This window comes from Pteronotus mesoamericanus, unplaced genomic scaffold, assembly GCF_021234165.1.
Source record: "Pteronotus mesoamericanus isolate MK-2021 breed Mesoamerican mustached bat unplaced genomic scaffold, CSHL_Meso_final contig_65, whole genome shotgun sequence".
NCBI lineage: Eukaryota > Metazoa > Chordata > Mammalia > Chiroptera > Mormoopidae > Pteronotus > Pteronotus mesoamericanus.
This window is the reverse complement of record NW_026555228.1, coordinates 3234050-3260554: the sequence shown is the minus strand read 5'-3', so window position 1 is coordinate 3260554 and position 26505 is coordinate 3234050. Positions and strand designations below refer to the sequence as shown.

The 26505-nt window shown below is 39.4% G+C and overlaps 2 protein-coding genes across 2 annotated transcripts in view; one reads left to right on the top strand and one right to left on the bottom strand.

Moving 5' to 3' along the window:
* ARHGAP6 (Rho GTPase activating protein 6) overlaps positions 1-26505 on the top strand; it is a 422919-nt gene that overhangs the window by 260747 nt on the left and 135667 nt on the right. The window lies entirely within an intron of this gene.
* The window catches only part of AMELX (amelogenin X-linked), a 119084-nt gene that overhangs the window by 72988 nt on the left and 19591 nt on the right, over positions 1-26505 (bottom strand). The gene's annotated exons all lie outside the window — the stretch shown is intronic.

Below are 26505 nucleotides of genomic sequence, written 5' to 3'. Positions count from 1 at the left end.
TATTTTTACACGTAATGCATTTATTTATCAGCAAGTAGCTATTTAACTAAAATAATTCTACTCTAGGAAAGGGCCAGTTTGAGAGACTGTCAAACAGTGATATTTTAACAATGTATTCAATTATTTTTATTTTTCAGTTGTTGCTGACATACAATATTAGTTTCGGGTGCAGTGATTAAACATTTACATAGCTCACAAAGTGATCGTCCAGATACGTACAGTACCCATCTGACATCAGTCATAGCTATTGCATTATGTATTAAATTATAAACCATCAACACATCTTCTATTAGATTTCCTTTGTAGACCACATTGGTTTATTTTTTTACAGAGAAAAGATAGTGATTCATATTTGAATTATTATAACTGGTTTATTGGTATTAAAAGAAAATATAGTATAAATATGTATTCATTATCCCATGACTACAATACGAAAAATCATTAAAAACATTTTATTTTGTCCAATCACTTAGTATTAAGTTTCCATGGGAAAATGTTGTATGTTAACACTCTAGGACAGGACTTAGGAAAGTTTTTTATAAAGGGCAGATGGTAAATATTTTAGGTTTGGAGAGCCATACCGGTTTTGTCACAACTACTCAAGTCTGATGTGGCTGAAAGGATCCAGAGACAATACATAAAGGAATAGATCAGGCTGTGCCAAATTAATACTGTTTTCACAGAAACAGCGGCCCGGATTTGGCCGCAGGCTGCAGTTTGCCAGCACCTACTCCAGGAGAAAAATTATTCTGCTTACTTATCTTGTCGTAGCCCACACTGAATGGAGTGCTTCAAGCAAATTGATTCTTCTAAAACATGTGCCTAAAGGGCTCTCCTTTCACTGCCTTTTGTGTAAAATGTCATAATTGCTACCATGTTTGTTTCTGGAGAAATGAGAGAGGAGTGCAGGATGGTAGAAGCAGACATTTCGTAATACTCCGCTTAGCTTAAAAGCTGGTAGGACATTTGACAAAAAGAAGCTGATAAGATTCCCTTACATGCCAGGCAGGTTCGAAACTAGTTTTGAACGTCAAAGGTCTAGTGCCCCCTCTCTGAATACGCCAGTGATGTCCACTGCCCCAGGCGCAGTGAGCCGGAGTCCCTTGGCCTCCAGCTGGCCGCTCCATGCGTAAGAGGCCCCAGCGGGGACCTCCTTGGTCTCCTGCACCCCTGCAAGGACGGGAGGTTTTCTCTGTTTTCCAATAGAGCATTTTCTGGTGCTTTGTTCCAACTGATTTTAACGCCCTCTTTTAGTTTTAATCAAATATTTTAAACATAAAAAGTATAGGAAAAGAAAACGAAAACTATGTCTTTGCCATTCAGATTTAATAATTTAACACTTGGTGTTGTTTGCTTCAGATGTTTTAGAAGAGTTTCTTAAAGAAATAGTACATATGAACCTGGGTGACGCCTACACCAGACTTTTTAGCTACGTGATTTTCACCAAATTCTAACACTTTTTAAAGAGGCAATTTACTTTCAGATGACTACTCGTTGTTTCTTGTTTATTAAAATGAGTTCTTGAGAGCCAAGGGGATAGATAGAAAGTTTAGTGATTTGATTTTAGATGTGCACATTATCATCGCTGCACTGTGTGAACAATTTGATCTGATCTGATAGGGTTTCCTGTCCACCCAGGACTAAACGATGCTATGAGTTCACTACCAAGAGAGACTGAATTCCCCACATCTCTTCCATTTTGTAAATGAGGTGTGTATGTAAGAGACTGTGAATATAAATCATTCTAATTCATAATCAAGGGCTGTATACAGCTGCTCATTTCCATGGCAACTTGTGGAGGAAGCGCTTTCACAAACATTCTTGCACCCGACCCTTGGGACATCCTATGTAGTGTTTAGAACAGAGAGTATTGCGCTCTTCTCCCAGGTAAGGAAACAAAGTGAGAGTCGGTACAATGCTTGCAGGTCTCGGCTGCACCTTAGCACTGCCTGGTGAGCTTTGAAAAAGTACACGTGGAGCCCACCCACAGAGATTGGATACAATTGAGCTGGGATAGACCATGGGCATCCGTATTTTTAATTGATTCTGCTGTGCAGCCAAGATGAAAATCCCCGGTGGACCAGTAGAACTGGTCCAAATCGTTTAACCCAGTGGTTCTCCACTGGGGGCTATTGTACCCACCATGGGACATCTGACAATGAGAAATTTTTGTTTGCCACAAGCTGAGGTGGGAGGTGCTCCTGGCATCTAGTTGGTAGAGCCCAGGGATGCTGCTAAAACATCCTACAGACCCCCTCCCAACATAGAATTATCTGGTCCCAAATGTCGCTAGTGCTGAAGTTGAAAAACCCCCATTTAATCCGTAAGGGCTGGACTAAAGTCCCTCTGACTCTAAACTATTGTTCTTTCTTTAGTCCCAAGTGGCTAGGTTATTGAAATTAGTCAGCTTTTTATTATTGCTGCTGATAGCATATATTTTGAGTAGGTTGCTCTTTGAGGCTAAAATGTTTACAGTGACGTTTTAGTTTATCGGGAACGAGGTGATCTTGTGTCACAACCTCACTAGGACAGGCAGACACGCTGCTTTTGTCAGGATCCCTAAAGTAACACAAAACAAACAGACCAAAAAACCCCCACAACATCAAAAAGAAGAAAAGAGCTATTTCTCAACTTAGGTATATGTGTGATGCCAAATAAGAAATATGTATTATATAAAGCGGAGCTTCTCAAGCTTAGTATGCACTGAAATCCCCTGTAGGGCTTATTAAAATGCAGACTGCTGAGTCCCGCTCCCAGATGTCTGATTCCGTAGGTGTGGGGTGAGGATCACGCACTTACATCCCTCACAAGTTTCCATCTGAGGTCGAACCTTCTGGCCCCGGGACCACCCTTTGAGAATTAGTCATGTGAAGTGTATTTCTACCATCTTAACTTTTCAAGTGAATACTAACCTCAGGGCTATTTATTAAAGTTATAAGTTAATATTCCTAAAAAATGCAAAAATTACCTCATCATTCTATATGAATAAGTTAAAAATATGATAGAAGGACAAGGGCCCTTTGTTTCTACAGTTAGTCAGGAAAGAGCTATGGAATTGAACCTTTTGCTCTTACTTCTAAGAGCAAAATTAAACGATGCCAGTTCACTGATGTGCAGTCTTCAGGTGGCCAGTGGATGCTTCAATGAAAAAGCATTTGAACCACAGTTTCTTAGCTTTGTATATATTAACATGTGATTGCGGAACAGCAGATGGATATCTAAAATTTCAGTGAAATTTATTGCCTATCTATAAAATAACACATCTTAATTCCTTAACTAATTGGAATATTGGCACAGGTGGCTAAACAATCTTAGTGTGAAGTATAAAATCTGAAAACTATTTCAGGTCATTTATTCTTCCAGCCCATCACCCAGCAACACTTTACAGACAGCAGTGAGTGATTGAGGTGGAATGTTCTGTGATTTTTCCATAACTAGCCTAAAGCTAGATAGGACAAAATATTTCATAGGTGGAAAATCTAAACCCCAAAGTGGTAAAATTCGAGTACCTATCCCTCATTTTCGACAGCCAGAGCTCATAGACACTAGAATATGCTCTTATCTTGGCCTGTTGGATGTTTCCTGAGTGCCTTGATAGTGAAGATTTTGTTATTTCTTTCTAGAACCTGGCACACTTCCTAGTACATACCAAATGATAATTACACTTTTTGCTGAATTTACTTAAATGGGTATAGGAGAAGTCCATGCATTTCTATGTCTCTTGGATTTCAAATAATATGTTTCAGCTTTATTTTAGTTGAGGATCCTCATAAATAGAATCCTAAAGAGGGTACAGTCTGTACTGTCCAGAGTGCAAACTTTTAATTGAGAGCAAGCGTTTGGGAAGAATAAAAGGAAACTATGGGAGAATTTTCCAAGAAGTAAGCAGCTCTGTTGTACTGGTATTGATGATATATATATGGCACTCAGCGATGATAAGACTCCCAAAAGATAACTAAGTAACTCTGTATTGTAAATTATAGTATAAAATTAAAACTGCTAAGAAAACAAATAAAAATCTGAGGCTTGAAAAAATGTACCTGTTAGCATCGTTCTGCTGTTGTGTGTTTAAGAGCAAACTAGAAGTTGCTATGGCATTGGCTTATGCGTGCATAGCAACAGAGCGAGCTCAGTGATTCAGCTTGATAAAAGAGGAAATTAGCTCACCATTTCCCTTTCCCTAAACTGGAGTCAGATATCCAAATATTTCATTTTGGAATGGTATATCCATCAACATGTTCTAATGGATAAAAGTCAATAGTGGAGGTGCGGGCGGGGGGAAGGTCACAAGATGAAATTTGCGTGTCATGTGCTTACTTTAGAGAATGCGCCTCGTGTTTAAAGAATCTATTAATATCTCTGCACCCTGCTTTCCTCTGATAGAATGGGCCTTCTCCCCAGCATATGTTGGGCTTTTTTTTTTTTTTTTTACAATTTACATATTACATTTACACAATGATGACTAATAATTTGGCAAAAGACAACAATTTATCAACCCATATAAATTTGTTCCAATGAAAGTTGATGGTGGATATTTTGAGAAAGAAACATTGTTCTGCTGTGAAACTATAATTCCCTATGTGTAACAGCCCTCCAGGGAAGGGATAGATTTTTGCCAGCATAATATGTGAAGTTTAGTCATTATCAACAGCACAAAGCAGAGGTCAGCTGTGGGTGTGTATGTGGGAGGCACCATTGTGAAATCAGCCCACAGCCGCTGCACCACTAGGGTGAGCCAATACAAACAAAGCCAAATGTCACCAGAAAATGCTGACATTTTATCACATGATTATTTTAAATATTATTTTTACCACTGTGCCTTTTTCTTTTTTGGTTTATTCTCCACATCTTTATTTTGTTTCCGGTTTCCTTTCTTTCAACTAGTAAATGAGAAATAGGGAAGTATAGTTTGAGTCAGTACTCGATCATGCGTAGGAAGTTCATTGACCCCGCTGCTAAAGAGCCCTAAACCCGTGAACCATGGGTTTTTAGATTTCTTCTGGGTTGACTTGAGTTTTGGAAACAATCATTTTATTAATTTGCTTTAAATTTACATACAGCAAAATTCATCCTTTTACTTTTTATTACATTTATTGGGGTGACATTGATTAATAAGATTATATAGGTTTCAAGTGCACATGTCTACAATACATGCTCTTCATTTACGTTTTGTGCCTACCACCCAAAGTCAAAGCATCTTCCCTTTGGGGAGTATAGCTCCATGAGTTTTCACAAATACATAAACTTGTACCATCACCAGCACAATCAGGATATAGGAGAGTTCTGTCACTCCACCCGCCCCCCGCTCCAAATGTCCCCGTGCTGTCCCTTTCATAGTCAGCTTCTCTCTGCGCTGCCAGGCCCTGGCCACTACTAAACTACTAATCTGTTAGAGCTGTTCTATTTCGACTGTTCTCCTTCTCTCTATTCATTCATGCAACAAATATTTATTGAGAGTATTACGTGCTGAACTCTGTCTGACGTGCTGGTGGTGAAATGGTAAACAGGATTGAGTTGGAGCTTTCCATGCAGGAAGAAAAAGCTAATAAACAATAAATAGTAAATTAGGAATTTTAAACTGTGGTAAATGCTGAGTAGGAAATAGACTGATACGATAACAGGTATCAGAAGACGGACTCTAATTCTAAATAGGGGCATGTTAGAAAAGGCTGCTCTGAGAAGGTGACATTTAATCTGAGAACCGAAGGACAAGAAGGAGCCAGCCATGTGAAACGGGCAAGGGGGCCAGTTATTCCAGGTAGAAGAAATAGCATGTGCCAAATGGGAATGAGGGTCCTCGTGAGAAAGGCGGGCAGCAGCGTGAGGGGCTGTGGACAGATAGGAACGGCCTGGCTAAGGTGCATGTACTTAATTCCATCGCAGCAGAAAGCCACTGGAGTGGGATGAGTATTTAACTGGGGATGATTTGACTGATGTCTTGAGTTCTATGTAGAAAGTTAATTATTGGAGAACAAGAATGGACACAGGGTGGCCTTTGGCCCATAACAATCATTCCGTTGACTGTTGATGGAGGATTGGGCTCGGGCACTGGCTGTGGGGATGAGCGGGTGGATTTCAAGTATGTTTTAGAGGTGGAAGAAACAACATGAAGTGTTTGATTGGATACGGGACAGGGGGCTGGTGAAGGATATGAAAGAATCAAATGGGACTGCCAAGTTTGAACTTAAGCAAGTAGGTCAGCTTGAAGAAAATATTGAGAGAACAAGATTGGGGAGGGGGGATAAAAAATTTGGTTTTGGGGCAGTTGGAAATAGAAAAACCCATGTAGAGATGTGAAGCCGCTAGATGGTTACATGCCTTTCGAGTTCAGAGGAGAGCTTGGACTGAAAGGAGAATTTTGTGTCACTCTTTAACTATGAATTAGTATATCATTAACCTATGATTTATACATGTATTTATTGTTAATATATATTTCGTGTTTTAACATTCATATAATGTTAATCCATATCATCAATAATGGTTTATTCATTACTTGAGGGCTCACTGAGCAAGGCTTAGATGAGGAAATATGGGTGTGATGGTAAAGAGAAACCTACAAGATCCAAGGCAGGCCGACAGGAGAGATGGGACTTCGTTATGTTTGCGTTAAATCAGAGGGAAAATAGAAAAGAAAGAGTTTTATGAGAGAGCACAATAGGGAGATTTGACTTAGTCCTGGTAAAGGTGGAGTTTAGGAAAGGCTTCCCCCAGCACTGAAAGACGAGGAAGTGGGAGAGGGGACTGGGTTGAAGAAAGAACAAGGATGAAAGGTCATGTGACGGAAGACCAGAGATGTTGGTTCTCGGATGTCAGATACACTGTGATTCCAATTTAGAAGTCCAGGAGTGCGTCCCAGGACCAACATTTTCACAAGCATTTCAGGCATTTCATTTCTTCAATAAATATTTTTTGAGCACTGAGGTCTGCCTGAGACTCTTCCCGGTGCTGGGAATTCAGCAATTAATGTGCACATTGTCCTTCTGTCGTAGAGCTTGTTTCCGGTGAGTCTGACTCAGGAGATTCACAGATCATGGGTACATCTTAAGAAGGTTTGACTTAAGAAACGTTGGCCTAGAACAGAGCCATGGGGTCCACCATCATTTAAATAGAGCTCGAAAGGAGGAGCAGCAGCAGAGAACCTAGATCAAGTGGCTACTGAAGGTGGAAGTGAGGAAAGCGGTGCATATGGCTAAGGCGGGGAGGAAATGGATTCAGGACCGCTGGGCGAGCGGTCAGTCCTGACTGTATTTGAATAGTATCTTGGATGAGAGAATACTAGCATCATCTATTTATTACCTTCCATGCTCAGTGATTATGTGAAAAGAAAGGAAAAGACCTTTAAAGCTCGGGTGATTGTCTAGACAGTCCTAAAATAGTTTGTCCCAGGTGCAAAGGAAGCAGTAAAATGCAGACAAAGCATGAGGGTCCTTTGCCAAAAATACAGTGCGTTTGAACTTTCAGAGGCACCCTGTCAATTCCAAAGGAGAAAATGGGCCAGAAGACTAAACCCCGATAATTATGAGCATTAGTTACTTTAAGTTACCATCACTTACTTAATACAGAGACATTCCCTGTGTGCTAAATTTAAAAAAAAAAATGTTGAGATAATTATTTGGATAATTCAGAGATAAAATAGTCTAAGCTGAAATACTTAGCTGACTGAAACACCTGTGCAAGCTTTCGTTTAAAATATACAGAAAAAAATGACTTCATTTTTCACTTCACTGTGGAGGTCTTGTCATAAAAAACAAAGTAGTTTATGTAATTGCTCATCAGGTCATACTATATTCTGTAGCATGGTACTGTTAGTGAAACTACACTGAGTCAAAAATGTACTTCTAGTTATAAACACTGTGGTATAGTTATGCCATAGAATACAACTTGATAATAAAAAGCAGCAGAATACTGGTACACTCAACCACTTGCATGGATCTCAAAGACATTATGCTGAGTGAAGAAAGCCTGTCAGAAAGGCTACATGCTGTATGATTTCATTTATATAACATTCTTGAAGGACAAAATTAAAGAAATGGAAACCAGATTAGTGGTTGCCAGGCTCAGGAAGGTGGCAGGTGGAGAGGTGAAAGTAGCTATAAAACAAAATTTTCTGTGTCTTGACTCTTATGGTGGTCACGTAAACCTGCGCATGATGAAGTTGCATAGAACTGAGAACACACACATTCACACACAAATGCGAGCACGTGAAACTGGTGAGATCTGAATAAAGTTGTTGGATGGTCTCTGTGTCAGCTTCCTGGCTGTGATACTGTGCTACATCTAAGCATGTCACTGGGGGAGTTAGCTGGCACGAGCGAGGCCGGGCAAAAGATAGCAGGAGAGCTCTCTGTGTTATTTCTTACTGGTGAATGTGAATCTGTGATTATCTGAAAGTGAAAAGTTTAATTTAGAAATGCACTTTCTCAAAACTGTTGAAATTGGGTCACGCCCTGGGTATTCGTGTTGGAAGAGAGGTTCCTTCATGGATTCGTTCCGCTAGATATCAGATGGAGGAGCCCTCCGCATCGTTGGCTGGGCCTCCTGCACTGCGGACAAGGGAATGCATGCGCACTTTGGAGCATTTTAGCTTGCTTCTGTGTTGCTTTGCATAATAAGAACTTGCAAATGAAGGTGAATGTGTACATACGTCTTTAAGATTCATCAGCACTCCAAACATGGAAGTAAGCTAGATGTCACAGGAGGCTCTGTAACGGGAGGTACAAAATACTGAATAATTTGAGTTTATTCAAAGAAAGCATATTTCTAAGGGATGGACTGAAGGGGAGCTTGTGAATGAAACTCGGGTGGCAGAAAGAGGGCCGTTTAGTGCAAACAATGGGCCAGTTCTTGGGAGAAGCCTTTAGCTAAACCTTTAAAACCTAAAGGAACTGGAATGAATATATTAGAATGAGAAGTCCATAGAGACAGAAAATAGATTAGCAGTTGTGGGGAGGGAGAAGACGGAGACACTATCGGATACTGTCTTTACTTTTTGGATACTAAAACTGTTTGGGAACAAGGTAGAGGCGGTGGTACACAGCATCATGAATGGCCTAGGTGACACCGAACCGTACACTTTAAAATGGCAAATTTTATATTACATCATTTCTACTATGTCTATTATGTAAATATAATTTCATATTATTGAATTTCACTTCAATCAAAATAAAACAAAGCAAGAAAGCCTATATGTGCCTGGGCCAAGTCCAGGATTTTGGAATGGAGAGGAAGAAGGGAAAAGTCTGAGAAGCCACTCAGGAGAACTGACCAGTTCAGCGGAGGTCGTAAGTAAGGGAGACTGGCGGCGGGGGAGGGAGTGTATCCTCGAGTTTCCAGCTTGGGTACTGGGATGAGTGGTGACGTTATTCACCAAGGGACTCAAATGATTAGCTAAGTGTATTCTCTTCATTTTGACTCTGCCGCTTCCTAGCTGTGGGTCTGTGGGCAAGTTTTTCCCAAGTTTCTTTCTGCGTAAGATGGGAACAATGGTGTTGTTTCAACGATGAAATGAGTGGCCATATCTAGAGTCCAGACCGCAGTGCCTGGCGCACAGGAGGCCCTCAATTAATATTTGTGGAATGCATTGGAGGATCGTGCTTATTTATTTTTCAACATGAGACCATTCTAGTCAAAGATACCAAGATGATAGTTGCTATGGTTTCTGGAATTCCAAGAACTATGAGTATGTCATTAACCCTTGAGAAATTTGGTGGGATCTCTTCGGACGTTTAACCAGCATGGTGCAACACCCTGAGGTGGAATAGAACAGTAGCTGGCCTGCGGCACGTGCTGAATAATTGTTAGCTTTTGTTGTTATTGTGGTGGTCGTGGCGGTGGTTGTAAAATGATGGCCAGAATCTTATTGTGAATATACTTTAACACAGATGCAATTCTCGAGCAACCTGTTGGAAAGAGGTGGGGTAGATCACAGAAATAAGGGATAGCCAGTAATTACTAAATTAATCAATTCATTAAAACAGTTGTCAAATCTATTACTTAATTTCAGGTAGGGGAGGGAGAAAATGGCTTCACATTTTTCAGTTCGTCATTCTTCTGTGTTCACCTAGCTAAGCAAACCACTGATGGTGATAAGAAAGTCAGATTATTGAATGTCCAAAGCAGACCTGTGAAATAATGAAAAATGTCTACTGCAATATGGATCCATAAAATCGCTAGCGTCGTGGAGAGAACGAATGAATCACTGCCTTAGCCTCAACTTCAGGAACCTCCCATAATGATCTCATAAGACTGGTGTCAATATTGCCCAGTCTTTTCTGCCTTCAGGAAGTTTATTATTAAAGTTTGGAATCTGTTCTTGCGTAAATGTAATGGGATTAGTTGCATTATAACGATGCTAGAGCTGCCCTTTAGAGGAAAATCTCATTACTAACACTTGCCTGTTTTAATGAGTCACCATAATGCCTCTATTGATTGTCAGATTGATTGTCTTTCAGAGAATTAGTTATTTGGTAGCCCAGGAGAGTTTGGTTAGAACATTCAGTTATCTGTCACGAAGAACAGTCTAGCCGTGGATTAGTATCGGATGTGTTGAAAATTAAATTGAAATTAAAATTTTTGTACACCAAAGCCTCAGGTGCCTTTTAGCAAAGTCTGGACTCCCCCAAAACTTAGAGATAAGCGGTACTAAAAAGATTTTGTACTGTTCCTCACCCTGTCCAGTCCTGTGTTGGTCCACGAAGTCACTGGGACACATTTCTCTGTACCGTAGCTATGCCTGTGACAAAGCTCAGAAATGATTTCAGGAACCCTTTTATTCTTCTTTCAGGAAAATGAGGACATTTTCACCAATCTAATACTAAAACTACAGCACTTACAACACTAAAGTGATTTTCTTAAGGGCTTCACTATAAACCCTCACTGAATGTTATTCGAAAGGGGGCCACGTTAATGCGAGCCCAGGATGCAGGCCTGGTGCTGACTGCTTCGGCAGTGGCCCTGCCGATGTCTTCGGCCCTCCCCGTAAAGTGGTTTCTAATGGAGGGGATTAACCAAAGGTTTAGGGTAACTTCTGCGGTCACCAACCTGTTGTAAATGAAGATCTAGTCTTTTTGTTTGAGTCAACACAGTCTATTTTCCTCTTTACCATGAGATTACATTCAAAAGCAGATGGTGTTTGGCTCAAAAGTCTTAGGAACCATTGTGGAGTTCAGCTCAGACTCAATCATTCCTATCTTTCTACTACAGCAACTGCATTCCTGACACCTGGTAGAGGACTTGGTAAGTAGGCACTAAATGAATTTATAACATCTGTGTTTTGGCGGAGTGATGTTTTGGCTTATCTTTTGGTATTTAAAGGCCGCTATACTCACCAGAACTACTCCTCTGGATTACGGTGCTCACTTGCTCTGTCCTTCCCAAAGGTGTTTACCATTCCAAACTTATTTGGTACTTTGTAAAACATCCAGCCACTTCAAATCTCTTCTAATCTTTACAGGGTTGAACTCCGTTTGGCCTTAGAACAAAAGAGTCTGATTAAAGTCATTCACACTAAAGGATAAATTATTGATATATTTTGTCCTGGATGATTTAAAATTCAAGAGGAACTTTTTTTTCTCCTTTCAAGTCTTTGTAATGGAATGTGTGAGCAAGATTTTGGTTTCTTTCTTAGCAGGAATGAAAGCCAGATGCCCTTTGCTTACGTCAGCTCCTCACTCCTAACCCGTTCCGAAATTTGACACCTGTCTCCTGAACTGTTGATGGCCTACAATCTAGAGAATATCATAGCCACTCAGGAGACGTCAACACACAGGAAACATTTTTTTCTCCCTAGCATGACGTTTTCTATTTTTTCCCTTTGGGTGGGGTAAGACATGAGTAATTTACACAGTGCCAGACCATAACGCAAACTTATAAAGTAATTTATATCCGGGAACATAGAGTTTTTTTTTTAAACTTAATGTGCATTTATTGTATAATCAATGGATTATTGGTCTCAAATCTATCCTAGGTTTTAATTAAGGAGTCTACGAGGGCATTAGTTAATGAATTAGTTAAAAAACAGTTTTATTTGGAAAAGATGCTATATGCCACTGAAGAGGAATTTTAGCCAAAGTTTAACGTGTTTAGTTCAACGTGAAGCATTGCAGCTGTAAGCAGTCATATTACTCTGCTGTCACTTGGTTTTGTGGAGAGTGAAGATGTTTACTTAAGGCTGTTAAAAGTTTGATTTTAATAGTGACTCCCCAGCAATACAGAGTATCACTTATGGTTGACATTGGAGGGAAAAACGATAGTCATTCAAACTTAAGTTTAAGTTTAAGCTTCAGTTTAAACTTCAGTTCAAGCTTAGGTTGAGCTGTGTTAATTTTTATGATGTGTTTTTCTTAGCGTGTCAAGTAATTCCTGTTTCACAGTGAAAGCATTGCTTTGACTCAGCGTCGAAGTCCATACTTGCCACTCAGATAAGATCTATTCCATTGGAGAACAGCAGTACAAGGATCGCTCATTTGGGGCTGCTTGTACTGCCCCTGCCATCTTCCATTTTGTTTCCTGCCCCCTAAGATGCCACCAGTACCAAGAAGGGATTGTTAAAGTTCCACCTTCCATGGGAGAGGGAAAATCCCTTTGGTAAAATATGACATGCTCTACAAGGGATTCTCTCTCCTCACAACATTTTGAATTGGGTGCTCTTGCTTTGTTGCACAGGTTCAACCAGAAGCCACTTTTATTGAGAGCAGGGTTTCCGGACTTCAGCGCTATGGACATTGGGAACTGGGTCATTCTACTTTATGAAGGGCTGTCCTCTGCATGGTTGGGCATTTAACAGCATCCCTGCCCTCTACCCACGAGGTACTGGTAGTCCCCTTCCCCAGGTTGTCTCCAAACCTGTCTCCAGATATTCCCAAATGTCCTGGGAGATGCAAAGTTACCCCAATTGAGAACCACTAATCTAGAGAAAGAAACAAAGTGATTTTTATAAAAAAGGACTTTGATCTGGGATACTCTCCTCTTCCAAGTGAGGTATATTTTTAGATCATTATAATTTCAAAAATAAATGTCAATTCATTACAGCAGTCAGAATGTAAGTTTGAAATGTTTATATATGTAGGAATGTGCATAACATAGTAACACTATTTTTTGAACCAATAATTTATATGTACAGACTAACAAACATTTTTTTTCTGATGTGCATTAAATTATATGAAATGTCTTGGTGATCTGATGATATGATTACCTTTAGTGACAAATCAATCATCTTCATGAGAAAATTATTGGAAAGAAAAGAACAATTTAGAAAAAAATGATAAAAATGGCAGCTTTCATAGTTTGTCCTTTATTACTGAAGGAGGCATGTTGTTCTCACTTGACTTGCTCAGTAATTATTCTTGTCAAATTTGAATAATTACTCCACACTTTCAGCGAATATATTATAATTTTAACAGTTATTGATAAGCATTTTGCTCTCCAGATTTCCTATCATTAAATAATATAGTCACATATTTTAAAATAAACTTAGCCAAGAAAATTTGCCTATACTTTTTCTTCATTCGGTTTACTAGTAATTTCTACTGAGACAAATTTTAAGGGCAAACATCTCATTAAATATTTATTGTAATTGAGTATTTCTGTAATAATCTTCCAGGAAGGATTTTCCCCAGCTGATTCATGGGTAATTAATACAAACTATCACAATTTATATAAGATATATCTAATAACACATAAAAATCTTTAGAATTTTAAGGTATACCATCCTCAGCAATATTATTCTTAGTTTCTTTTCTTTTTTAAAAAAGATTTTATTTATTTATTTTGAGAGAGAGAGGAAAGGGCGGAGAATGGGAGAGAGACAAACATCAGTGTGTGGTTGCCTCTTGCGCACCCCCTACTGGGGACCTGGCCCAAAACCCAGGCATGTGCTCTGACTGGGCATTGAACCGGCGAACATTTGGTTTGCAGGCTAGCACTCAGTCCACTGAGCCACACCAGCCAGGGCCTTAGCTTCTATTTACACAGGGGAAACAGATTGTTTTCCTTCATCTAGAGTACAACACAAGCAGCATTATTCCCATGCAATTTCCAATGGTAACAATCTGTGAGCATTATACAAAACAGTGATGACATTTTGGTTTAAGCCCCAGCTCACAAATTCTGGATGAGAAGCCTTGGAAATTTTCATAAGATCATAAGAAGTAATATTTTACTGGATTTTAAAAATATTTATACCTCAGAAGCAGTCATTCCAGATTTGTCAATCTGTTGTGATTAAATATGAAAATGTGTATACAGAACTTGAGAAAATTCACAGGAGTTCTGCATGAGTATAAAATTTTGGATAGATTTATAATATTTGCTACATCAATTGATCAAACCAGCTGGTGTAAATGTGTGCTTTCACTGTGGGTATGGTGTTCCCCAGGACACTTTTGCCAATGTCTGGAGACATTCTCGATGTCACAATGAGGAGTAAGTGGTTTGCTGCTGGCACCTACTGGGTGGAGACCAGGGCTACTGCTTAAACATCCTTCAGTGCACAAGGCATCACACCCTCTCCCAGCCCCCACGACAAAAATGACCTGGCCCCAAATGTCACGAATACTAAGGTTGAGAAACTCTCTACTATAGATAATTCACTAAAACATTTTTTAAAAATTCCCCAACAATTTATTGAGAAGTTTCACAGACCTGGGATATTTTGCAACTCAAAAGTTGGCATCAGTGTTTTAATGGGCGTGCCAACTGTCTTACTCATGTATGTCCCATCACAGTGCAAAGAAAAAATAATCTCTTAATGGGTTCTTTATCTCAATTTCCAGAATTCCTTCATAAAACTTTCTCACAAAGATATGGGCAGCTTTGATTTTAAGGTCAGTTTATATGAATAATGGGGGTAAAAAGTTTTACTCCAGTCCTGTGACAAATGTTTTTGAATTTCTGATGCGAACTTTTTTGATTAACTGCTTTGTGTTTTATTCGTGCTTTTACAGCCTGAATTTGAACGATGTGAAAACTGCTATAACGGCCCTAGCTAAACTGTGCATGCTTTGGTGTGATGGGCAGTTATAGCTTCTTTTCACATGTTTGTTTTTAATAGGATTAGGTTTCATTTGAAAATTAGCGTGTGTGTGTTGTATCTCTTGAAGTTCTCAAGCTAAGATCTGAGAACCAAGTGATTTTTAAAATGAATTCTTTTATTCATTCATTCACTGTATTAAGAAGTTACTTGTGAGTAGCACTTACCTCACTATTCCTTATAAGTAAAACATTACATTTCTTTAGGAAAGATGATCATTTCAGAAAATGATCACTTTTCCTCTCTTTTCTACTAACTTTTACTTCAAAATACCACTTTGCAACTAAATTCATGCCTAATAAAACAGATGTTTAAACAAATTGGAATTATAGGCTAGTTGTTGCATAAAAAAAGTTTTAGAAACAGTCGCCATTTCTCCTGTGACAATGCTTCCAGAAAATTCTCTTCATAGCTCAATTTGTGATAACTTATCTTTTTATATTGGACATGTCTTTAAACCAAGGGAAAAAAACACTTACATGAATATATTAGATGTTAAAATGCAGATTTCTTTATTATTACGGTCTATGAGTTCTGTTTTGTAACTTTTTTTTTTTTTAGTGACAGCTTTTTTCAATGTTTGCTGACAATATCATTCATTCCATAGCTATTTGCTGAAATACTTGCAATTACGGGTATTTTTAATGCTTCATAGGAACAAGGGGATCATATATATATATATATATATGTATATATATATATATGAATTATTTCATAAAGCCTGAATGTGTATATGTGTGTGTTTGGACACATCTAACTATCGATCTATAGATATATTAAGGAGAAAACAGATATTTTCTCTGAACTGACCAAAATGCACAACTTCCTTTTCTCCATTAGGACACAAGTTCTCTTTTGTCCTATTTTCCCATTTATTCTGGTGCCCACCATAAAAGACATTCGTGGTAGATTGTAGGTGGCTGTAATTTATAATCGCTTCATTAGTGAAATTCATCATTCTTGGGATTATTCCTTCTATTGTCACACATTAACTCCTCACTCCAGACAGTCTTCACTTTGACCTTATCTGTAAAAATCTGCCTTTCCAATGTCTGCATTTTGCTTTCTGAAGAAATAACTTCTGTTTCTAAAATATTTCAACAAATGGAATATAAAGTTTTTCCCAACTGCACCAGCACAAAATAACCTTTTTTCTCAATTGTTTATCCATTAAAATTACCAATTACATTTCCTTGGGTTCATGTCTCGTCTCCCACTAATTGGTACCCACCAAGGTCTGAGACATCACAGCCCATATTTTTTAACTTGACCCTGAGGAGATGCAGGCCTAGCTTTTATTTAGGTTAAGGTTGGCATTTGGGGAATTGTGTTCCCATTGCATGCTGCAAACATGTGCCAACACAACCCTTAAATCAAGCACTGTCAAACTAGCATGAGGAAGCATGCCACAGAGCTGCCTCTGAGAAGCTTTGTTCTTTGAACCACATCTTGAGTTCGGTTAACATGGTTGACATCCAGCAAAGCCAAAATTTACTTGAAGGAATGCGGTTGGTTCAGTACTGTAGACAATGATTGTAGGCCTGAAAAAAACGAAGTTAAGAGAATAACATCTGCTTTACCGTGTGATATTTTCCTCCAACTGTTTAGAGAATTATAAATTGCTCAGTCAAGAGCTTGTTTACAAAAGCCTGGCCAATTTAAAAATGAAGCTGCCTTTGAGTCGTCCCTGTTTCATCTCACTGTTTGGAAAATAAATCTGAATCGTTAAGATGTAAATACATCAAGTTAAAAGCCAAAGTCAGTGAAAATCAAGTAAAAACAAGAAATGTACCACAATTGAACTATTTGCCTGGGAGGAAGAAGGTACATGGGAATAATTTTTTTATCTTAAAAATTTTATTATTAAATTAGTTGGAGAAAATCAGAAAGCACTGTAATATCTGTTTTGTATAGTATGTAGCACTGTGGCTTATAGTTACACGAGAAGATGATAAAAGTGTGTGGGGGCACCCACATGTTCACTAAAATATAGGTTGATAATGATATAGGGACAAAGATACAGGTGGAAGTGTAGGCAGCCCCTCTTGAGGTGTAATCTCTACACCTGCAGCATCTGTATCGCCTGCGAATATATTAGAAATGCAGATTCTTTGACTATGTTAGAGACATGCTGAATCAGAAACTCTGGGGTTGGAGAGAGGAACCTGTGTTTTAACAAGCCCTCCAGGAAATTCCAATGTACATTCAAGTTTGAGAACCACTAATATATGGGTGGAAGGATGGATGGGTGGATGGGTGGATGGATGGATGGATCAATACAGAGGTACAGTTACGGGTACGCATATAGGTAAAGGCATAGATATGAGTATAAACACAGCTATGAATGCAAATATGGATATAGATATAGGTATAAATGCATACGAGGTCTGTCCGGAAAAAGTCCAGCCATTGTTAATATGATAACAGTTTGCATGACATCGATGTTACCTGGTGGCCAAGGAGAGTGGACCAGAATGCGCATGCGTGAACAATAATGACTTCACTGTACTAGTCAGTGCAAGTGGCAGACGCTATTGAGTGAGCAGGTGCACTGTGTGGCCATCTAATTCAAAATGAGCGAATAGAGCAACGAATCTGCATCAAATTTTGCATTAAGCTTGAACATTCCTCCGCGGAAACTATTCGAATGATTCAGAAGGCCACAGCTGTTTGCAACTGGTGAATGGCAGCTTCATCACCACAGTGCACCCACTCATGCATCACGTCTCGTGCAGTTTTTTTGCAAAACATGAAGTCATCCAGGTGACTCAACCCCTCTACAGCTCATATTTGGCGTCCTGTGACTTACGGCTTTTGCCAAAACGAAAATCACCTTTGAAAGGGAAGAGATTGAGGCCATCAATAAGATTCAGGTAAAGACAGGGCAGCTGACAGTGACTGGGAGAACTGTGTGAGGTCCCCAGGTGCTTCCTTTGAAGGGGACTGAGGCATCATTGTCCTGTGTACAGTATTTCATGTATCTTATATCTTCTTCAAAAAATGTCTCTATTTTTCATAGTACATGGCCGGATACCTTATGGACAGACCTCATGTATGTGAACATATATCTAAATACAGCTATTTGGCGTTGCCATCACAGGATTCTAATCAAAAGATTGGGTAAAGCCTGTTCTTTTTCTATAAACCTGCTCGGGGTTAATTTGTTGAATGTTTCTCCATTAGGTTCATATAGTGTTGGCTCTGTTATGCTTGTCACCTGAGTAGTTTCCTTCACTGCAACACTGGCTTGCTCTTCCCTCCCCTTTGCCCTCTTTGAGGCTGCTTTCTGTCCTTGAATCTGCAACTGAATCATAACAGCACTGAAGCCAATGATGTCCTATGCCTTGGTCCATTTTTCAGAACTTACTTTGTGTTTTTTCTTACATTTTTGTTTTTGAGCCTGTATAACTTATTTTCAGGCAACAATTCATATGAAGCACTATTTACAATGGGAATTAATTACAAACAACTTAAATATCTGGTAAAATAAACTTTTAAAATACATTATAGTAGATTTCAAAATAATATGATGCTTTTTAGGAAGAAAATCTCAATATATTAGAAAACTAGTTGGGCGAATATTCACTAAGTCATAATCAGTGACTGGTTCTTGAATCATAGATTATTTTAATATTATTTAGTTTGCTTATTTCTGTATTTCTGGTTTTTAGTTATAAGCTTCGATTGCTTTTGTAAACAAGGAAAATACAACATGATACTATAAAAAACAATAAAAATTATAAAAAATAGATTATATTTTATCTTCTCCTCCTCCCAACTATACCCTGACTTTAACAGTCCACCAATTATGCGAGCTCTATTTGCTTATCAGTTTTCACATTAAAAAGTATATATGCTGCTGGATGGTAAAATTAACTAACAACTCTGCCCACAGAAACGACAGGAAGTCCATTGTAAGTAGATAATTGGTTTAGTCATTAAACCCACGTAGAATTCTTTTTTAGGGGGAAGTGAACATTGAAGTGCATGTAGCCATAAGAAAATGTCTCCCTTTGCTTTTTATGCAAGATGTATGGCGACTTGTCATGCTCAGGAAGTGTTTTGAAGTCAATAGTGGCTCTTTGCCTGATATTTGGAGTCACATGGCTTAATACTCTTTTGAAATCCTTTCTTTGAAAGTAAACATAGATATTGGTTTTAGCTTAATTCTCCTTCCTTAAAATCCCTTCCTGCCTTAAAATTCTACAATTCCATACAAATTGCAAATAAGCAGCAATTACCAAATGGAAAGATGAGCCATTTTTTCTGTCCTACACATGGAAGGAAAGCCACAGAACCCCGCCCTAAGCGGCAGGACGCCCTGGAATAAAACAATGTGCTTTGATGCCCCTGGCAAAACTCACTCACACCAGCTTAAGCAATTAGAAATTTTAGAGGCTCAGGTCACCAAAAATTCACAGGTATGGTGGGCTTCATCTGTTGACACTGGGTCTTCTTGCTGTAATTCTCTTCACTTTACGTTCCTCTAAGCATCTCTAAGCTAGTATTGAGAGAAACTGGTGGTTTGGGGATAAATCTAACCATGGTTAGTGGTTCCCAATGTGGGTTTATTTCCACCCTTGGGGATACCTGCCAATGTCTGGAGACATTTTTGGTTGTCACAGCAGAAGAGATACTGCTGGCATCTAGTGTGAGTTGAGGCCAGAATTGCTGCGAAACATCTGACAATGCACAGGACAGCCCCACAACAGATAGTGATTCAACCCAATATGTCAATAGCACGGAGTCTGAGAAACCCTGGCATACGGGAAGAAAAGCTTTTCCTTTCCTGTATCTCTTGCTTATGTTCAGCCAAACATTTTGCAGAAGCCTCCAGCCACCTTTTCCTCGTGCCTCTGGCTGTAAGGAAGAATAATGGCTTTTGGTCTGGTTTTTAGGATCAGTTGTGGGCAGGATAGCTGATATTACCCAGATCAGCTCACTCGATCCCAAAATGCAAAGGAATGACCACTCCATACACTGCCCACATGAACAATAAATGCACTTCATGTGATGGTACTAGTTTTTTTGTTGTTGTTGTTTTTGTTTTTTTTAATGAGCAAAAAAGGATAATTCAGGCATCATTAAGAATCCTGTGAAGCAATTCACATCCTCACTGTGGGATTTGGAGAAGCTCGTTTACAACTGTTGTTGTTTTTTTTTTTCTGGATAATTTGCATTATTAATACCTTTCTAGAAAAAGATATGAGTGGAAATTACTCACTGACAATCTGAACATTTTGTCAAGGAAGATTATGTTCCACGAGAAAAAAATGACGATTTTGTGGAGGATTTTACAGAACCGGTGTCTCTATGCTGAGTCTGTTTGCCAGGTACAATTCTAGATAATGTATAATGATCAATTAGTATATGTAGCAATAGCACCTACTTAGACTCTTAGGAGAGTTCTTGTTTGGGTCAGTTGTGGCGTTACCCTGCTGGTGAGTTGAGTAAGATGAAGGCTGAGGATTGGTCGGAGGACTTGGTAGTGTAAAAGGTCATTGATAACCTTAGTAAGAGCAGTGTTGATGGATGGGGGGAGCAAACGCCTGACTGAAGTGGGTTCCAGAAAGACTGGGAGGAAAGGAAATGGAAGGCAGGGCTTACGGACAGGGATGTAAGTTATTCCCTCATTTATTGACTTGCTATCACAAACATGGCGGAGTGTCTTATTGTTGTTTTGTTTTTCTTTTTAATTTAAGCTCTTCTGTCATATTCTAGAACTTAGGTACCTTTTCTTAAAATAGAAAGAACAGCCGCCTTTGCTTTTAAGCAATCCAGAAAACCTCCTCCTGACTTCAATTTTAATTTTCTTAACATCATCCACTACCTAAGGTGTCCAACGGGCGGCCCGCAGGCCACATGCAGCCCACAATGGCCTTGAATGCAGCCTCACACAAAATCATAAATATACTTAAAACCTTCTTTTGCTCGTCAGTTTTCGTTAGTGCTTGTACGTTTAATGTGTGGCCCAAGACAACTCTTCTTCTGCCGGTGTGGCCCAGAGACGCCAAAAGGTGGGACACACAGAACGTAGTCAAGTTATGGGATATGACACTTACCTTGCTAACCTTTCTGTGTGGCCAAGTGGTTCATGCTCCCCCACCAAAGGAAGGGGCGCCTGTCCCTTTACTCCCATGGTACATGCAAACAAAATGTAGTTATCAAAGATGATCTACTTGACCAAAAAGGTATTGATATTTTGCATTTCTGGAGACTTAGGGAGCTACACATCAATTAACAGTGCATATTTTTTCTTTATGGGAAACATTATCTTAGATTTCTCAGAATTAAACCACAAATTTAAGAGCAGATACTGGATATCAGTTGTTTATTTTTCTAAAGCAATAGCCATGAGTCTAGATAAAAAGAAAAAGGGCTTTTAAATTTTATTTGCATAAGGATTTCCTGGCAGCTTTCTAAATGCAGATTCCTGGGCCCCAGAAATTTTACTGTGGTCGATTCAGGACTGGACTCCAGCTGGTCCACTCTGTCCATTATACACATTACAGGGCTCAGGGGCCACAAGCTTTCCAGGGGCCCACGCAAGCGTCCGCAAGCTGAGCAGGCAACCGTGGGCTTCCAATGTAATTATATAAATGCTTACCTAGGTATAGAAGAACATATTATGTATCAATTTTCTTGTCGGTAAATATTTTTAACAATCTTTTCCCAAGTGAAAGCAATTTATAATGTACATTTTTTTCTCTCTTAGCAAGTATTCCTAAAAATGTACAACAATTACTTTAAAAAGCACAGACAAGAATCCTGTGAGTTATTTCCTTGCCGAATCATGCCAAAATCCAAATTATAAAGATTCTTTAGAAAACTCAAAGGTAAGTGTTTAAAATAACACAGAGCGCTAGGATTCTATGACAAAAGCATGCCTGGGTGACTCTGATTCTGATCCTGCAGCCTCGCTTGGAGAGTCTAAGGTCCAGATGGATGTTTCATATCACTAACTACTTGTCTTCATGCAACCGTTTATCAAATTCTCTCAGCATCTGCTATGTGCAAGGCATGATGCTAGATAGTAAACCTGTAGTCATAAATATTATTTATCCTTGTGAAGCTTCCAGACCAGTGGGAGAGACCGTCAGCAGACAAGTGGACAAGCATATGGAAGCAATTACAGGTTGAGATAAGTGCTGAGAAGAAAATCGACAGGGTGGTTGAGTTCGAGGAGCCAGGGAACAGTGACTTCAAATTGGGGCGGTCAGGGAGGGCTTTTCTGAGGGAGTGGGATTCAAGATAAAGAAGGAGGAGCCAGCCACGTGAAAATGCCTAGAAAGAGCAGTTCAGGCACTGGGAGCGGAGCAGGCAGGAACCCCTTTGCAGGACCGGGCTTGCCTTGTCCGTGAGTGTCAGGAGCACAAGCGGAAAGGGGGAGGCATGGGTAGGGAGACTGAGGACTTCGGCCACACTCTGCGCATGGAGAAGTCCAATGCAGATGGATTTTATCCTGCATGCGATGGAAGTGAATGGACAGGCTTTCCTTGTGTGTGTGTTTGTTTTCTTTCTTTAAAAATTGTTTGTTCTTATTCAGCTACAGTTGTCCCCATTTACCCACCTCCACTCTTCCCTGCCCCGCCCACCCCCACCCCCCACCCTCAATTCTACCCCCCACTTTGACTTTGTCCATGGGTCCTTTACACATGTTCCTTGACGACCCTTCCTCTCCTTTCCCCTGTTATCCCCCTTCCCCTCCCCTCTGTTTACTGTCAGTTTGTTCTTTATTTCAATGTCTCTGCGTATGACATGGTACTTTGTGTTGCAGTTGAATGCTCAGCTCTGGAGCCAGACTACTTGAGTATGAATTCTAGATTTGCTTCTTAGGGTCAGAGTGGTCTCAGATATACTTGATTCCTCCCCTAAAATAAAATAGAAGTAATAACACTATCTACCCCATAAGGTTGTTGCGTATATTTAATAAACACATGGGTATGCACTATATTCATCTTAGTAATGAAAATTGGTGTTTAAGAAGGTTCTTTGATTTCCTCCAGGGACAGTTAACTGGGCAAGGGCAAGAGTGGATATTTTTCGTTTGTTTAGAAGACTGTTAAATTTCTTCAGGATAAATATGATGGAGCCTAGAGGCGGGATGATAAAAGTAGAGTTGGAGAGGAGGGTTTGGATTCCTGATTTATTGTGGCAGCATAGGTGACACAATCTGGGAATGAATTAAATGTGGGGCATGAGGTGAAGAGAAGAGTAATGCGAAACTATTTGGTTTCTGGCTCAGCTAATTGGATGCATGAAAATCATCATCGTCTTCATCATCATCAAGCATCCTCAATATTATCATCAACAACATTTATTGAGCAGGTGTGCATACCAGGCACTGGGATGAAGGCTTATAAAAACCTCTTAAAATGTAGGAGGCTTAGGTACAAAGACATTTGCCAAGAGGGAAAGTCAAGAGTTCAAGGCTGGATAAGTGAAGTTCGAGATGACTCTGAGATACCAGATGGAAGGGTCAAGAAGGCAGTTGGATGGCCAACTCTATAAAACTCAGAGATGACTGGTTTAGAGATAATATTCCCAAGTCATGAACTTCCCGACGGAACTTACCACAGTGTTCTTTTATGTAATGAGTTGGGCTGTTACAATGTTTTATTTCTTTTGGCCTAACCCTCCCTTTTTTGAGTTCAAGACCTGCTTCCTAACAACCTTCGTGTCAATTGAATTTTCGGTCAATTCTCCATAAAGTGTTGCGTTAACATTTCTAACTCTGAAACAAAACTCTGCTGAACTCAACCTGCCTAATCTCAAGTTCTTATTCTTGGTGAAATAATTCCTAATTAAAACTCAAAGAAAGTTTAGTTCAAGTTATGGTCTGAAATAAACAGAATTTTATTAATTCATACGGGTATAGAAAATCATTTATTTATAGTGTTTAAATTGACATTTGAACAGTTTTTCCAATCCCACACAGTTAGTGGCATAAGGTCTTGAGAAAGCATGAAACTTTTTTTTTATCAGCCTCATATTTGGTTGAGCTTGCCAAACACAGTTCATTTTCCATAGAAATTCACAAACCTGAGCAGTGGCCAAATTTTCAGAGTCGCTGAATGTAAGCCAGTGAATAAAATTGTTAAACCCTTTGATTTCCCCCACTTTTTTCCCTTAAAAAGTAACACAGCGTGTTCCTCTGAGTTTTCTTCTTTGACTTCTATTACCCACAGCACTGAAGTGTGTTTGAGAAAAAGCCTGTATGGACATTTCAGTGCCAAATGAACAGAGGTGGGGTCTCTTGAGAACATGCATTTGCCTCCTTGCTTATCCTCCAATGGCAAAGCCTACTCTTTCATAATTCCCCAAACGTCCTTCAGAGGACCGTGGTACCAATTTTAAAAATGAAAAATTTTAAGGACTGTTAAAGGTTGTAATTTTTAAGACAAATCCAAAATAAGCAAAAATTACATGGTGGTCCAAAGTATGACAAATGCCAGACCCTGGGCATTGCAGCTAATTGGGGCCACTAGCAAGCCTTTTTTTTTAGACTTTAGTCCTAATAGCACTCATTCAAACAAAATTGAGCATGGGGCAAGATGGAACTAGTTATCATTAAGAAAATAATGTTTATGAGCATTGGTCCATTGTCCCCAGGCATGGTTTAGAAAGGTGAAGAATATGAAAACAAAACATATAATGATGATGAATATTAATAATTAAAATACGTGGTCCTGAAATAGAACACTTTGTGAAGTATATGATTGTTTAACCACTATGTTGTACAATTGAAGCTAATGCAAAATAATACTGAATGCAAACTGTAATTGAAAATAAAATTTGAATGAAAGAATAATTAAAATGTCAGGAACTCTAATATAGTTCTCTTAGTGGATGAAAATTTTATGTAAGAATGTTGCATTCTTTTAATCCAATGACAACGGTGGCTTTCCCTTCATTGAATTGCTTCTTTCATTGGCATCATCTCCTAATTTTATTTTTACTTATAATAGTAAAAATGCAGAAAAGCCCCGATAGGCAATAACTTTATATTAAAAATGCTAAACAAAAAATAGATCTTTTCCCTTAGAAAAAAAGGTGACAAGTAACAATTAACTACTGAATTTCCGCCATGAGAAGTCATGGAGCAGCGAGGACCCATTGTGCTTAAGTCACATGTAATTTATTTGGAGACCGTGGCCACATGGGATACGACTCTAAGTTTACAATGGGGACCATGGATGTTCTGGGAAGGGAGCTGACAAAGAAGTCAGGGAGGAGTGGGCTGAACCATGAAGCAAGGGCAGAATTCTTGCTACCAGTGGCCTAGAAATGAAGCTGGGGAGAGGCGTCCTGATGTGCGGGAGGCCAGCTCCACGCTCGCCGGAAGCCCTCACTCCACTGCCAGGCCCCACAGGCGAGCCTATAGGAGTAACGGTTGCCTCAGAGGAGCCCCATGGGATTGAGGAAGGGTTGTGTGAGGAAATAGGGCTGACATTTCATTTTTAATATAACAGCTTTATTGAGATATAATTCACATACCGTTCAGTTCACTCATTTAAAGTGTATAATGTAATGGTATATTCAGAGGTGTACGATCATCACCACAGTTTTAGAACTGTTTTATCACCCCAAAAAGAAACCCCATCCCTCTTAGTCATTACTGCCTCCGTCCCCCCAGCCTCTGCCAACCACTAATCTATTTTCTGTGTCTATGGATTTGCCTGTCATGAACATTTCATATAAATGGAATCATATTGTACAATCTGTGGTCTTTCGTGTTGGGATTCTTTCACTTAGCTTGATATTTTCAAAGTTCATCCATGTTGTGACATGAATCAGTACTTCATTACCTTTTATAGCTGATTAATGTTCCATTATATGAATATGCTGCACTTTATTTACTCACTCATCAGTTGAATAATGCTGCTGTGAACAAGTCTGTGTAGAGGTTTCTGTGTGGACTTATGAGGTCTGCCCAGAAAGTACCCTGCCATGTAATATGAAAAATAGAGACAGTTAATGAATAAGATATGAGAAGCACGGTACACAGGGCAATGATGTTTCAGTGCCCTTCAAAGTAGGCACCTGGGGTCCTCACATAGTTCTCCCTGCTGCCGTCAGCTGCCTCATCATATTTTCCTGAATCTCATCATCTGCCTGAAATCTCTGCCCTTTCAAAGGTGATTGTAGTTTTGGGAAAAGCCAGAAATGACAGGGCACCAAAGCTGGGCTGTAGGGAGGCTGAGTCACTTGGGGGATTTGCATGAAACATGTTGCATGAGCAGGTGCGTTGTCATGATGAAGCTGCCAATCACCAGTTGCCCATAGCTGCGGCCTTCTGAATCATCCAAATAGTTTCCGTGGAGGAATGTTCAAGCTTAACGCAAAATTAGATGCAGATTCACGCTCTACTTACTGAGTCATTTTGAATGCAATGAACACACAGTACACATGCTCACTCAAAGGCGTCTACCGCCCCCACTGACTAGCACAGTGAAGTTGTCATTGTTCACGCATGT